Below are 14,778 nucleotides of genomic sequence, written 5' to 3'. Positions count from 1 at the left end.
AGCATAAAAGCAAAGGGTGCCGTAACCCATCAATTGATGATATATATAATTTAACTTCCAACACTAAGCATATACTGATTTTTTTTTTTCATACACTAATTAAACTATATAATTGGCTAATTTTTTTATTGAATAATAATCATTTCAATCTTTTTTTTTCTAATGCAACTACTCATGATTGTGCTTAACTCTTTACGCTAATTAAGCTCCTAATTAATATGCTGGTGTTAACATTTGATCTCTTCATTAACTGGTAAGGTTGTGATATTTAACGAACTATAATTAAGCAAATTTATTCCCAGCTTAATCACACCAACCTAAAAGTGATTCTTTAATATAGCTAGCTAGTATCTATTCACTACTCACCACTTATATATAGTACTTCCTCTGATTAACTATGGATTTAAGTCATATTTAGTTCGAACTCTCTACTTTATAGGAAGTGAACTTCCTATGAAGTAACTCATCTTTGTAGGGATAAGTAAGTAAATTACTTTTTGAGAAGTAAAGAAAATGACTTTATTGACTTCTCAAAAAGTTGAAATAAAATATTAATCAAACAAGCTAAATTTTCACACTCTTTAAAATATTAAAATTTCGTAATTAAATTATCGCCAACCAAATAAGACCTTATACAAAGATTGTCAAAGTTAAATTTTAATTTTTGTTATTTATAGCATAAAATAACATTTAATTATTAGACTATCTATATATATTGATTCAGTAATTATCACAAGAAGCTAAACTTGCTTAATTAGGAAGAAAGAAAGTTAAAGAATGGATTTTGCAGGTTTATGTTGGATGATTAGAAGAGCCCACCCTAGCCATAGAAGCTTTTGAGGACCACTTACTGCAGTAGATGATCCCCCAATACTACAACATTAATTCCTATGTGACTATTTATGATATCTTCCTCTGAGCAGGCTGTTGAAACATATTTACTGAAATCAATCTCAATACTCTTTTCTTTGGTCTGCCAATCTCTTCACTCTTTTTAATTTGGGACTTTATTGGGTTTTGTACTTTATTATACACAGCAAATTAATTTCGTTTTCTTATTAAAAAAAATCAATAAAACATATATTTCTTTTATAATATTCCATGACTTTGCTTCTAACCAACACTATATTTAGGGTTTTAGCTGCTTGTGATTATTATATTATTAACACCGATTAAGTGAATTGCGATGATATTTTGTACATTCTGGAAACCTGTATGCTTGGATATAAAAATTACAGTGCATTCATTAATGAAGATATATAATAAAAAAATTACATACAATATTTAAATTCAGAGTCTTTAATATATTAATTATAAGATTTATTATTTTATGGTGAGGGTTATTGTCCACCAATAAATCTCTTTTAAATAAAATATAATGTTATCTAAAGTGAAAATTTATTGCTCGTCTAATTCAATTTTGGTCACATGGTAGATTCAGAGTTTTCAATTTCTTGCTTCCAATTTTGCCAACTAGTTTAGTTAATAAGCTAATTGAAGCCATATATATTGAATGGTAATTCAGCACATTTGATTCAATGATTACAAAAAGATAATGTCATTGATAATAACTATTAAAGATTTAACCCTAATTTACTGCCAATTTGATGACTACTTCCATATATTGATAGTTAATGCGTTCTGATGTAACATCAGAGCAAATGTGCTTTACAAAATAGGTTTGTTCACCATCCAATGGGCGTTGATATATGGTACATACATGCATGAATTAAACAGGACGTAATTTTACTTCTATATTTTTTTTTTAATTTAAGTATGTAATATCTTACGCATGGGTTGAGAATATTTTTAAAATTAATTATGATAAAAAATATATTAATTATACCTTGAGATTAATTAATAATTCGTAATAAAATTTTGAATTAAGGAATACATTAAAATTAGGCATTAATTTAACCCAAAGTTGGAGGTAGATGTGATTAACAGGCAGGAGCAACAGAAAGAGGTCTTTCATTAATAATGCAATCAATTTTTAACCCAGTTATGATATAAATTGTGGAAGCATGCATTAAAACCTTCGATAAGCTTTTTAATAGGCTCTTAATTTATTCTGCTAAATTTCCATTTATAGCAAAACATATTGAATAATTATTAAGGACAGATTATAATGAAGCTATATATATCCAGGCCACGCCATGGAACCTCAACCTAGCTAGCAGCCAGCAGAGCTCTCACATGATGTTTGTAGCCTTCAACAAGATATTCTGGCCCTCATTTATCAACCATTCCTAGAATAGAATTAGAAATTAACAAATATATATATATATATATATATATATATATATATATATATATATATAAGAAATTGATTCCATGCTCAGCCCATGTAAATATCTAAATAATTAAATTAAAAGAAAATAAAATGTGGGCCAAAATAATTTACACAGAATAAGACCTCATGACAACCATAGAGCTTGGCACTGCCTGCTTTGGATAAACCCCTTTATTTATTTAATTTAATTTTTTTTTTCTTGGTTTAAAAATGGATGGAGTTGGAGTGTCCTGACTGTGGCTAACTAGAATCCATAAGTGAGGCAGCTGCAAAAGAAACCCTATTCAGATGAGGCCATTTTCCTGATGGGGGTGTTGGATTTATATATATTGTGAGAACCAACTCAGAGTTTTTCTGTTGGATTGTCCTACATGACAGAATTTGTGGACCTTTTGCTAATGTGGACGAGATATTACCTATTGCTTCCTTTTTTTGAGACCACATGCCTTACCACTTATATATGCTGCTCTATTGAAGATGACAGTTTACCAATCCTTTTTTAAGCTACAACTCGACCCTTATTAATTTCTCATCTGCTTCTTCTTGAATTGCCAGTTTTTGAATTTCATCAACATATTGTGTACATATGTGTCCTCATAAGGGGATATTCGATTGCTTTCTCATCAACTCAAAATCTTTAGTTTAAACCCAATTTTAATTTCCACATCTTCATTGGGTTTTCTGTGTTCAAGAAATGGCATATGATGACCCTTTTCCACTTATATGTCGAGCACTTCAAATAGTCATCCATAGCATATATATATATATATAGCAATCTTAATCTTCCCTTCACAGCCAATTCTAAATTAACATTGAGATCGATCTTACTACATGCATGTTAAGAGCAAGTAGTGTGTGTAGAGAGTAGTCCAGTTAATCCAAAGTCCAGAAAAAGAGGTTGATAAAGAAAGAAAGATAAAGAAAGAATTATAGACAGTTGGAATCTTCCCATTAATTAGTACTGAAATTAGAAACAGGGAGTTGTGTCACATCCATCGCTTCCCTCACTCTTTTGCTTTCAATTCACAAGGTTTATAGCTAACTGGGATTGGAAATTCTAATTTAAAGCCTAATTTTTAGAAAAATATTATTTTAAATGACACTGAAAAATTAGAAAATTTACAAAAAGCCCATTTCTAATTTAACAATTCCCCACTCAAATAATTTTTTTTTTTTTGAAAAAAAAGAGACAATTCAGAAGATATCCATGATCCACGCACCCAATAGGCAGATTTTTGGCCGGTAGCATGCACATCACGTGGACAGCACGCCCCTCATTTTTTGTTGTTTGTAATTCTACAACAACAGTCAATCTCAAATGTGTAATGGAACACGTGATGTGGGAATATGGGCTCAAAAGAAAAAGAGCTTCCATTCTCCAACTTGTTAGGATGATGGTGTATTTTGCGTCATACATATATTCCCACTTCTCATTTCTGGTTCCTACAATTTTGTACCTATATGTAACCCTACGTTTCAGTGCATCATCATCCATAGCTGTAGCTGCCTTCTCAGTTTTCATCCTTTGTAATTCTATTTTCGATGTGATGAGTGCAATGCTGCTCTTTGTGGTCCATCTCTAGGTATATCCCTGATCCAGCCAGTGAAGATTAAAAAATTAATAATAATAAAAAAAAAAGTTCTGAGGTACCCACTTAACTCTTCTATTTGAATCATGCATATCTTCGTCTTGACGTCAACATCATCAATACTATTGTTTCTCCTTCCATTCCTCATTTCCTTTCTCTTTAATTAAGTTTTAATTATAACCGAGAATTTCATATTCCAAATTTTTATATTTAAGTGTGAAAAGAGTGTGTTATCCACATCGATCAGTATAAAGCATGAGAGATTTATACAATCATTCTCTTTTAAAAAAGTTATTAGAATTAAGTTATGTCTAATTTATTTTCTCTACAATATTAGTATATAAAAAGAAAATAGGATTTTGAGCATGAGATGGGATCACAGATAGACTCATGCATGATTTAATCATTTAGTAAACAAAAGAATTAAATTAATTTAGAAAAGAAATTAAAAAGTGGGTAAAAGAGTGAAATATGACAAGTTATTTCTGTTGCACAAGGAAAATGACAAAAAGGGCATCTATCCTTATGAGGTCCATGCATATGCATCATATATACTTAATCGCATATTGCGTAGGATAAATATATATATAGTCGGATAAAAGCAATGCAAGTGGCGCCATTGATGCTGATTGCTCATACTAAAGAAGAAAACAACAATTTCTGTCCTCGAGAATCTTTTCATCAAAATTATTTTTTAGCTAGCCTAGCTATTTTGTCTTCATTCTGGTCATTTTTACATATCATCAATTTAATTCTTAATTTTATTTTAATTTCTCTACAATACCACAATAAGATTAATTCTAATAAATACCATGTACACTAACCTTCTTTAAATTGATAATTAGTTAATTTCATAGTCATTAAAAGTGTAAGACATATCAGCAGTTCTTCAAAATAATTCGTCTAAATCCCAACCCCTTGTGGGGGTGAAGACGAAGGGAGCATTTCTCCCCGCTATCCGCTCCGTTATTATTTCTACCAGCAGCCTTGGAAAGCAGGGCTAAAATCAGTCTTTTCTTACGTCGTCGTCTTCTTGAACTAGGCATGTCGTCGTTTTCTTTTGGAGCCAGGTACCTCTTCTTCTGAAACTAAGACTCCTTTTAATGTATATGGAAAATAGAAAATATTTTCTATTAAAAATATTTTATTTTGAATGAAAATATTTTTTATTGTTTGTTTGAAATATTAAATTAATGATATATATTTATTTCATATATATATATATTTTAATAAAATTATCAAAGTTTAAAAAATAAAAAATGACTTTCTCTTTTAAAAAATAAAAATTATTTTCCTTAAAAATAACTTAAATTTTTCTTTGATTAAAAAAATATTTTTCGTTGATTAATTTTTTTAAAATATTTTAAACTCATTTGAGGCACTGATATTTTCCTTAAACTCATCTGAGGCACACCTTTACAATTAACATTAAAGTTTTATTATTATTATTATTATTATTATTATTATTATTATTATTATTATTATTATTAAATTTAAAAATTAACGTAACCAAGAAATTAGCAAAATTGGATAAACCTGGTAATGGGTAGCTTTCACAGGTAAGTAAAATGAGCGAGTTGGTATTTTTTCAAAGTCATTATATCCAGCCTTTTGTACATACAGAGACAAACATTTGAGTATCTTTTCCCAAAAAATCCCATGCAAAGCCAATCAAACCACAACAACTAGGCTTAAAAATGACTATCAATTCACTCTCTTACAACTTGAGATCGGGACATGCAATCTCTCCTACTATTGGTATATGCTGCAGACACTTTTAACTGCATAAATTGTTTTAAATTAATTTTAAAGATGTATTCTTTATACCTATTTTAAAATTTTATTTAATTTCTCAGTAATTTTTAATAAAATTGAAAATTAAATTAAATTCCTATATTAAATAAAAAAAAAATTACATATCCATACCTTTGAGCTAATGAACTAAAAAAATTATCAAAGTTACCCAACCTGAGAATTTAACAATTTAAATTTTGTTGAGTACTGCTAAATAGCTCAATTTGAGCTAACTCAAATGATCCTAATGTATATAATTTTACTATTATACCTTTAAAAGAAAGAAAGGAAACAGCTTAAAAATAACTTCAAAGCTTGGAGTTGGTAAGGTAGCTTATTTAATGGCTCATGCAAAGGAAAGTGTGCATGTAATAAGCTATTATTGCTTGCAGCCATGCACACCATTCAAAAATTGATGATTCGAAAAGTGTGTTTATTGCATTAATGCATGCACATATGAGCTATTACATGCAGCAGTGATGAGCTAGTATAATAAATTAGATTGCAGAGAAGAATTAGATATAAATATAAAAATAAATATTACTAGACATGATATATAATTTTGACAAATAAAATTTATATTTTTGAAAAAAATAATATATATACACATTAGAGCTTGTATAATATATATATTTCATGTAATAAAATGTTAAATGAGGGTAAGTAGCCCGATTGGCAGGGTTCGAGCCCTCCTTATGTCAAATGTCATTTTTTTCCATTTATAAGCGCACTTAACACAATATATATATATATATTCATTGATTTAAAAAGTGGATGAGGGCTAATAGTCCGATTGGCACATGCTCCCAAGCATAAGATAGAGGTTTTAGGGTTCGATCCCTCCATTTGTCCTTTTTTTTTTCTTTTGTGATTCTTTATAATTATTTTCATTCCAAAATATAATATTAAATTATGATGATTGTAAGTATTTTTAAATCCTAATTAACATTTTTCCTTAAAATTATAATATAACAAATTTTTAGATTTAAAATTATAAGATATATATAAATCATTTATTTATATATACCTAGTTTTACAGTATTAACACCACTTCACTACTATTAGAATAATCACCTATACAACGATCAATCGTTAAATCAACATCACTGCTACAATCACCACGTGTACAATATTACCACGATTATCATCACTAAATTATTGTTTTTAATTTAAATATAGAGGGAGCTAGTTAAAAATATTTAGAGAATGATAGAAATAAAAAGAGCTATAGACAGAGATATTAAGATTATCATATATATAAAGATAAATAGAGGGAGAGAGATATATAGAAATGTATAAATCAATATGTGTTGATTTTGTCACACCTTACCCCTCTATAAGGCATAACATGATCCCGTAGAATACCTAATGAACTACCGAACTTCACCTACCGATAACTCATTAAGTACCCTACAAGGAATTTTAAAACAATTTTCTTATTTTTGACAAGTGGTGAGCATTTTCTAGTAAGTACTTAAAACATTTAGTTTAAATTAAAACTAGTTAATATTTTGATCCATTTTAGTTTTTCGCAAATTCTATAAAAATTTTGACAGAGTTTCCTCTGTATTTTGAGAAAACCGTTCTTCAAATACCTGTAAAAAGTACTTCTAAAAATTTTCTCAACCACTACTTCAAATTTCACAATCAAACTCAATAAATTTCTCAACATACTAGCAATACATTTCATTAGTGACAACGCAATTTATATACATTCTTACAAAATTTACATCAAAAGAAATACAACTAAACTTTATTACAACTTCATACAAATTTTTGTACAAGCTGCTCAAGACCCATTTTTACATGTCCATACATTTATGTGCAATATATACATCAAAAGAAGTATTTACAATTGGGATATAAATTATACCCGAAAACTTTAAGCTGATGCTCCTCACACGTCAGCAGCCTCATCTTGCTCTTCTAGTCTCTCATGCGATAAAGAAGCTATCACTGAGTACTAGGACTCAGTGGTGCACAACATACTAAAATAATCTTTATGCAAAACTTAAATCACATTTATTCAAAAATTTGACTAAACATGAGCATTAAACACAAAAACATAAATTATGAGATTTTAATGCAAATCAAGTTCATTTCAAAGTATCAAAACACATTTCATAAAACCCACAGTTAGATCATGCCATTCGAAACAAATAGAATCTCAATAGCCAGAGGCTAAAGAGAAATCATATCACAAGGCTATCTAGCTCAAATATATGGATATCCATTCACATCCTCTTCTACTGGCACACCTCAACACTTCTCCAGAGAAGGAATTAAAATTCGAAACTAATTACCCCCACTAGTCATGCTAGTGAGGTGTTCAAATATATGGTCATGAAACTGTGGTTTCAAAACTTATCTTAACAATTTGCTAAACATTTTCATTTCAAATATACACAATAACTTTCAACAATTTAAGTCAAAACATCATAAATAATGTCACAAATAAATTTTTAACAATTCGAAGCAAATGTAAAATACATATTTCATTCACTTTATCAATAACTTTAAAACATGGTGATGTTGTGCACAAACCTCAAGCGAGTCGCCTCTTAGCCTCGACTCGGTTCCTCGGGTTCCTTCCCGATATTCTTTTCAACTGAAACACACAATTTTACAATGTTTCAGCACTAGAACTTAACACAAATCCAAAATAAATTAACTTCACATTTACTTAGTTCTAACGTGTTAAATTCGACGTTCTCGAAATTTTTGTGTTTTAGGTTACTATTCACTGCACTATTCAAGTCAAATAGCTGACTTTCTAAGGCTTCATAGGTATGGGAACTCCAACTTCACCCACATACCACATTTTGATCATTAAACTTATTGGTTTTGGTCATTTTCTCAAAGCTTAGGTCATTTTGGCAAAATTGCCAATTTTCGGTTTTGGTGCTCCGAAGTTGCACTGTTCCATTGGTCGATCTAGTGTTGGAATTTGACAAAACTTCCTTCATAGAAAATGTTCCTTATTGTCTTAAGTGTATTCTCATTTTTGGATCACCTCAATCGGAGTTTTGTAGCTCAAGTTATAGCCAAAATAATTTTACTGTTCACGCAATCGCTCATACCGTATTTTGGGTCCGCAGATTTTGGTCCAAATTTGTTCAGTAATTTGATCAAGTTAAGTTTATAGTTTGGTCTAACTTTCTTCATACGAAATGTTCTACTATGTCTTAGGTTTCCATCGATTCAAGAATCACCTAAATCTGAGTTTCCTAGAGCTATAGCCCTTCAAACATTACTGCTCAAATAGAATTCTGCAGAATCGCAGGTTTGGAAACTCAACTTTGCTCAATAATTTGAATGGGTTAATGGCCTAATTTGGGTTGGTGTTCTTCATGAAAGTTTTAGGTCTATATCATATCTAATTGCTGGTAAAAGTTCAGGTCATTTTGGCATTCCTAACTCGAGTTATGACCAAATGAACAGTTACTGTTCATTTGGTCAGTTTATCTTGATGGCACCGCTCTCATTTCACTTTGGTCAATTTGTTCACCAAGTTTTAGTCAGTTTTTTGCCATGGTTCCTTAATGAAAATTGTGCTATTTTATGTCTATTTTCATCTCCAGTTGGTGGCATATCAATTAGGCTTGTAAAATTTGAGTTTTGGTCCTTCAAAGTGGGTTTGGTCATGCTGCCAGCAGCATGACCATTTGACCTACTAATTTGATTTTCATTCCAACAATTCCCACACATCTCTTTTGGTCATTATTGACCATTTTTCATCTCACAATAGACCAAGGTCATCATTTATGCATTTCTCCAAAATTTGGTTCACAAACCCTAGCCTCCAAACCCTAATTCACTTAAATTGTGCAATTAACTAAATTCAAAACTTTAAACTATAATCAATCAACTAAGTAGGGTTCCTAAACTCATTCAAACCCATTAAATTCATGCAATCCATACTCTCTTTAGGCTGGCCGAAATTTCAGTTTAGTCCTTCTCCCATGTTTGTTTCATTTCAAGTTTATTTACAAGCTTTTGATGCCACACTAACACTAATTAAACAAAAAAAAAAATTGAAGTTTATAGTACTATACCTTGAGCAGAATTTTCTTCCTCCTTTTCTTCAAATTTTTCTTCTTTCTTTTCCTTGAATCTTCTTTCTTAGTTGCCCAAACAAGGTCTAGTTATGGTAGAACAATTTTGTATGGTTGGATTTTAGTTTTTCAAGCTCAAAAATAAGCTTTCATGGTGGTTTTGTGAGGGAGAGAAGAGAGTGACGTTTTTTAGAAGATGAAGATGACTTTTTGTTGTTAATTTTTTTCTTTTCTTAATTTATTTTAGTTGATGGAAGACCACAAAATACCATTTAATAAATAACTTAATTAATTTCTTATTGACATCATTCATGATGTCATCACCTTTGACTTTTCTATCTTCTTCTTCTTCTTTTTTTCTATTAGTTCTTTAATTTAATTCTCGATTCCGAAATTTTCTTTTCTCTGATTTTATTTGTGATTAGGTCAGAGTCACTCGGGTCAATTGACTAAATTGCCCCTCGCCGGTTCATCCCGGTTTGCAAATAATTCCATATTTCTTCCGGCTCTCTGACCTAATTATTTGACTAACTTAACAGTTCTTTTTCGTAATTTTCTCTTTTTCATGATTTTCTCTTTTTCACTGTGTTCATAAGGGTCCTAAGGACCGCGGCGTCACTTTTTACGGTTCGAAATTTGAGTTTAAAATGACTTAAATGCGTTTCAGGAGGTCACTCATCGCTGTGATTCTCGGCTCGTTTAACTTCTTATGTTCTGTTTTTCTTATTTATAGTTAACTAATTAAACATTACTTATTATTTGTGTTTATGGCTTCTCAAGTTGTCTTAAGCGTGGCTCTAATCTCCTTAATTGTCCGGATCGAAACCGGTCACCGGAACAGTGAAATATACCAGGCTATGCAAACGGGGGTGTTACAGATTTTGAAATAACTCTTGTGTGTGTGTGTGTGTGTATAAAAATTTATCGGATGAGAGCTAATAGTCCGATTGGCACATGCTCCCAAGCATAAGGTAGAGGGTTTAGGATTCGATCCCTTCATTTGTCCCTTTTTTTTCTCTTTTGTGATTCTTTATAATTCTTTTTATTGAAAAATATAATATTAAACTATAATAATTGAAAGTATTTTTAAACCCTAATTAACACTTTTCCTTAAAATTATAATATAACAAATATTTAAATTTAAAATTATAAGATATATATATATATATAAATCATTTACTTATATACACTTAGTTTTATAGTATTAACAACACTTCACTACTATTAGAATAGTCACATATACAACTATCAATAGTTAAATCAGCATCACCGCTATAATCACCACGTGTATAATATTACTACCTGTTGACCCCGTGTAGCTCAAAATGAGCATTGATTTTGATGATAACAAAACTCAAAGAGAATCTATCTAACCTAACCTTAAAGTGATGTGTAGATTCTTTGTCTTATGCATAAAGAACCTTTGAAGTTGTATCTAAGGAGAAAGGATACTCAAAGGTATTTCACGACAAATCCAAAATGAGAAAAAGGCTATGGAAATCAAGACTCAAAGCAAAGGTATGAAAAGCATAGTGTTAGAGTCTTAGGTCTTTTTGTGAAAAAGAATGGATGAGAATTTAGTCATATGGAGCTCAAAAATGAAAATTTATTTTCTGATTACTTTTTCTCATCATGACCTTGAACACAACTATTGAAACATTTTTTAAAGGTCTAAATCATTTTGCATTGCAAGTTGAGACATGCAGCTGTTGACTTAGTTTGCTAAGCGGTTTGCTAAATTTTTAGTTTGCTAATGAGTTTGCTAAAAACGTTAGTTTACTAACCATTCTTGTCGCTCCTAAAATTTTATTAGTTTGCTAATTTATCGAGTCGCTCAACTTCGCACAAAAGGACAAAATAACGGCTATTTTGTCTTGGGCAGTGTGTATAACGTTCCAAAAGGGTTTCAAACGGTCTAAAATGATTTGGGACTATAAATACACATTCTTCACTTCATTTACACTTAATGAAAGCTTACATTTGAACTCCAACATTGATTTTTCATTTATTGCTTTCATTCAAGAGCTTTAAAGATTTTGAGCTACCATTGGCAAATCAACTTATCTCTTCTTTATAGTTTGATTTGTATTGTGTAAGAGTGAGTGTTGAAACATTGAATTACATTCAAGAGAGGTTGTACAAGCACCTATTGAAGCTTGGGAGAGTTAGTGCTTGTGATTGCACTTGAGAAGGTTTCAAGCTACCTTGGTGTAAAAGCTTGGTGTTGAGAAATTGTAAAGGGCTTTTGGTCTCTTGCCTTCAAAAGAGCAAATAGTGGAGAGAAGACTCAAAGAGGGTTCTTTGAGAGAGTGCATGTAGGCTAGTTAAGTCGAACCACTATAAAATCCTTGTGTTTGATCTCTCTATCCTTTACCTTTTACTTTTGTGCAATTTTAAATTTTTCCTCATATACATGATATTGAATGTTGGTTAAATAGATTGAGTTGATAAATTTGTGAACATATTGAGTGACTTGAGAAAATTGGTTGATGAATGCTTTGTTAGATATTGCCATAAACATTGATTGAGAATTGAATTGCAACTTAGGAACACATTGTTGAAGCACATATTATTTTCTTTTTATATAGAGAAGCACATAGTTGAACGAAGCCACAATTTTTCATTAGGCTATAAGCAAGGGCAGAAAAATTGTTAAAGTCCAATTCACCCCCCTCTTGGACTATTTTGGGACAACAAATTGGTATCAGAGCCTGACTCTCTTGCTTAGGGTATTACAACCTTAGAGTGATCCATAATGGCTAGTTCATCTAGTAATACTGCCGGTATACCTGCACCTTTAGTTGAAGGCTACTCAATCACTAGACCACCACTTTTCAATGGCACTAATTATTCATTTTGGAAAGTAAGAATGAGAAATTTCATACAATCTGTAGATATTGATGCATGGAGAATTATTAAAAATGGTCCACATGTTCCTCAAAAGAATGGTACTGGAACTACAAAAGTTCCAAAACATGAAGATGAATATGATGACAATGATTGGAAGAAAATCTCTATAAATGCTAAAGCTATTAATATTTTGCATTGTTCACTTGACCTTAATGAATACAATCGTGTTTCAGGATGTCAATCTGCTAAAGAAATTTGGGATAAGCTTGAAGTGACTTATGAAGGAACTGATGTTGTTAAAGAGTCCAAAGCAAACCTTCTTATTCGAGATTATGAGCTGTTTGAAATGAGGCCAGGAGAATCAATTGCGGATATGAGTACAAGGTTTACCGATCTTGTAAATCTTCTCAAAGCACTTGGTAAAAGATTTGAGGAAGCTGAACTTGTGAAGAAAATTCTTAGATCACTTCCAAAATCTTGGGAAGCAAAGACTACAGTTATCCAAGATACCAAGGATTTTAAGACTTTCACCTATGATGAACTCATTGGCTCTCTTATTGCACATGAGATGGTATACAAAAAAGATGAAGTTGAAAATGAGCAAAAGAAGAAGAAAAGCATTGCTCTCAAGTCAAACAAGGATGAAGATAAGAAGAAAGGTGTTGCATTCAAAGTTGACTCAAGTGACAACTCAAGTGTTTCAAGTGATGATGAAGATGAAATGGCTGTGCTTGCAAGAAAATTTAAAAGAGCTTTCAAGAAGGGTGGAAGCAAATACAATAAATTCTTGAAAAAGTATACTCCCAAGGATAAACATTTCAAAGATTCAAAAGAAGAAATTGTATGTTATGAGTGTCACAAACCTGGACATATCAAGCCCAAATGTCCACTACTCAAGAAGAAGAAAGAAAAAGAAGATAGGAGCAAGAAAGCTATGAAAGTAGTATGGAGCAACAGTGAAGAATCTTCAAATGATGAATCAAGTGACAAAGAGGCTGCTCTCCTTTGTATGATGGCACTTGAAGAGAAAGTCGAAAGTTCACAAAAGGAAGAAGAAAGTGACAATGAGGTAAACTCTTATGAATCTCCTAATGTAGAAGAACTTGAACTTGCATTTGCTAGAGTATATGATGAGTATAGAAATTACAAAAGAAAGTGCACTAAAATGAATTTAGAAATTGAATCGTTGAGATCACAAAATATTGCCATGTCCAATGTGTATAAAGAAAATGAATTTTACAAAGGACAAATTGCCATGTTTAAAGAACTAGATTCAGAGTTGAAAATCTCAAAAGATACTTGTGAAATGCTCATTGAGAAAAATAAAGTTCTTGAAACTAAAGTAGAGTCTTTGACAAATGATTTGGCAAAATTTACAAAAGGAAAAGAAACTCTAGATGTACTTCTTGGAAACCAAAGAATTTCAAATGAGAAATATGGAATTGGTTTTGATGGTTTCATGAACTATGACAAGTACAAGAATCATTTCATTAAAGCATCTACATCTTCCTTGCCTAATGTTACATGTTATTATTGCAATAAAAGAGGTCATATGATTAGCTCTTGTGCATTTAGGAAAGGTCATCTTAAGGTAAAGAAGGTATGGGTACCAAAGGGAACCTTACCTAAGGTCACTAACCCCCAAGGACCCAAAGTTGCTTGGGTACCTAAAGCTAAATGATTAAATTTCAGGTTTGTTGCAAAGGGATGAAGGAAAGTGATAAATGGTATATAGATAGTGGTTGTTCAAAGCACATGACTGTGAAAATGACAAGTTCTCAAAAATCACAATGAAAGATGGAGGATATGTAAAATTTGGAGATAAAGGGAAAGGAAAAATAATTGGAAATGGCACAATTGGAACCAAACCTTGTATTGAAGATGTATCACTGGTAGAAGGTTTGAAATACAACTTGCTAAGTGTAAGCCAACTCTATGATAAAGGTTTTGAGGTAAAGTTTACTTCTTCTCTGTGTACAATCAATAACTTAGATAATGATACATTGTTCATTGCCAATAGATCCAATAATGTTTACTTGCTTGACATGAATAATTTTGAAACTAATCATGGTACATGTCTAGTATCTCTTGATAACTCTAGTTATTTGTGGCATAGAAGACTAGGTCATGCAAGCATGCATACACTCTCAAAATTGTCTAAGAAAGAACTTGTTAATGGTCTTCCTAAGATTAAGTA

This window comes from Hevea brasiliensis, chromosome 13 (assembly GCF_030052815.1).
Source record: "Hevea brasiliensis isolate MT/VB/25A 57/8 chromosome 13, ASM3005281v1, whole genome shotgun sequence".
Taxonomy (NCBI): Eukaryota; Viridiplantae; Streptophyta; class Magnoliopsida; order Malpighiales; family Euphorbiaceae; genus Hevea; species Hevea brasiliensis.
This window is presented reverse-complemented; position numbering follows the sequence as displayed.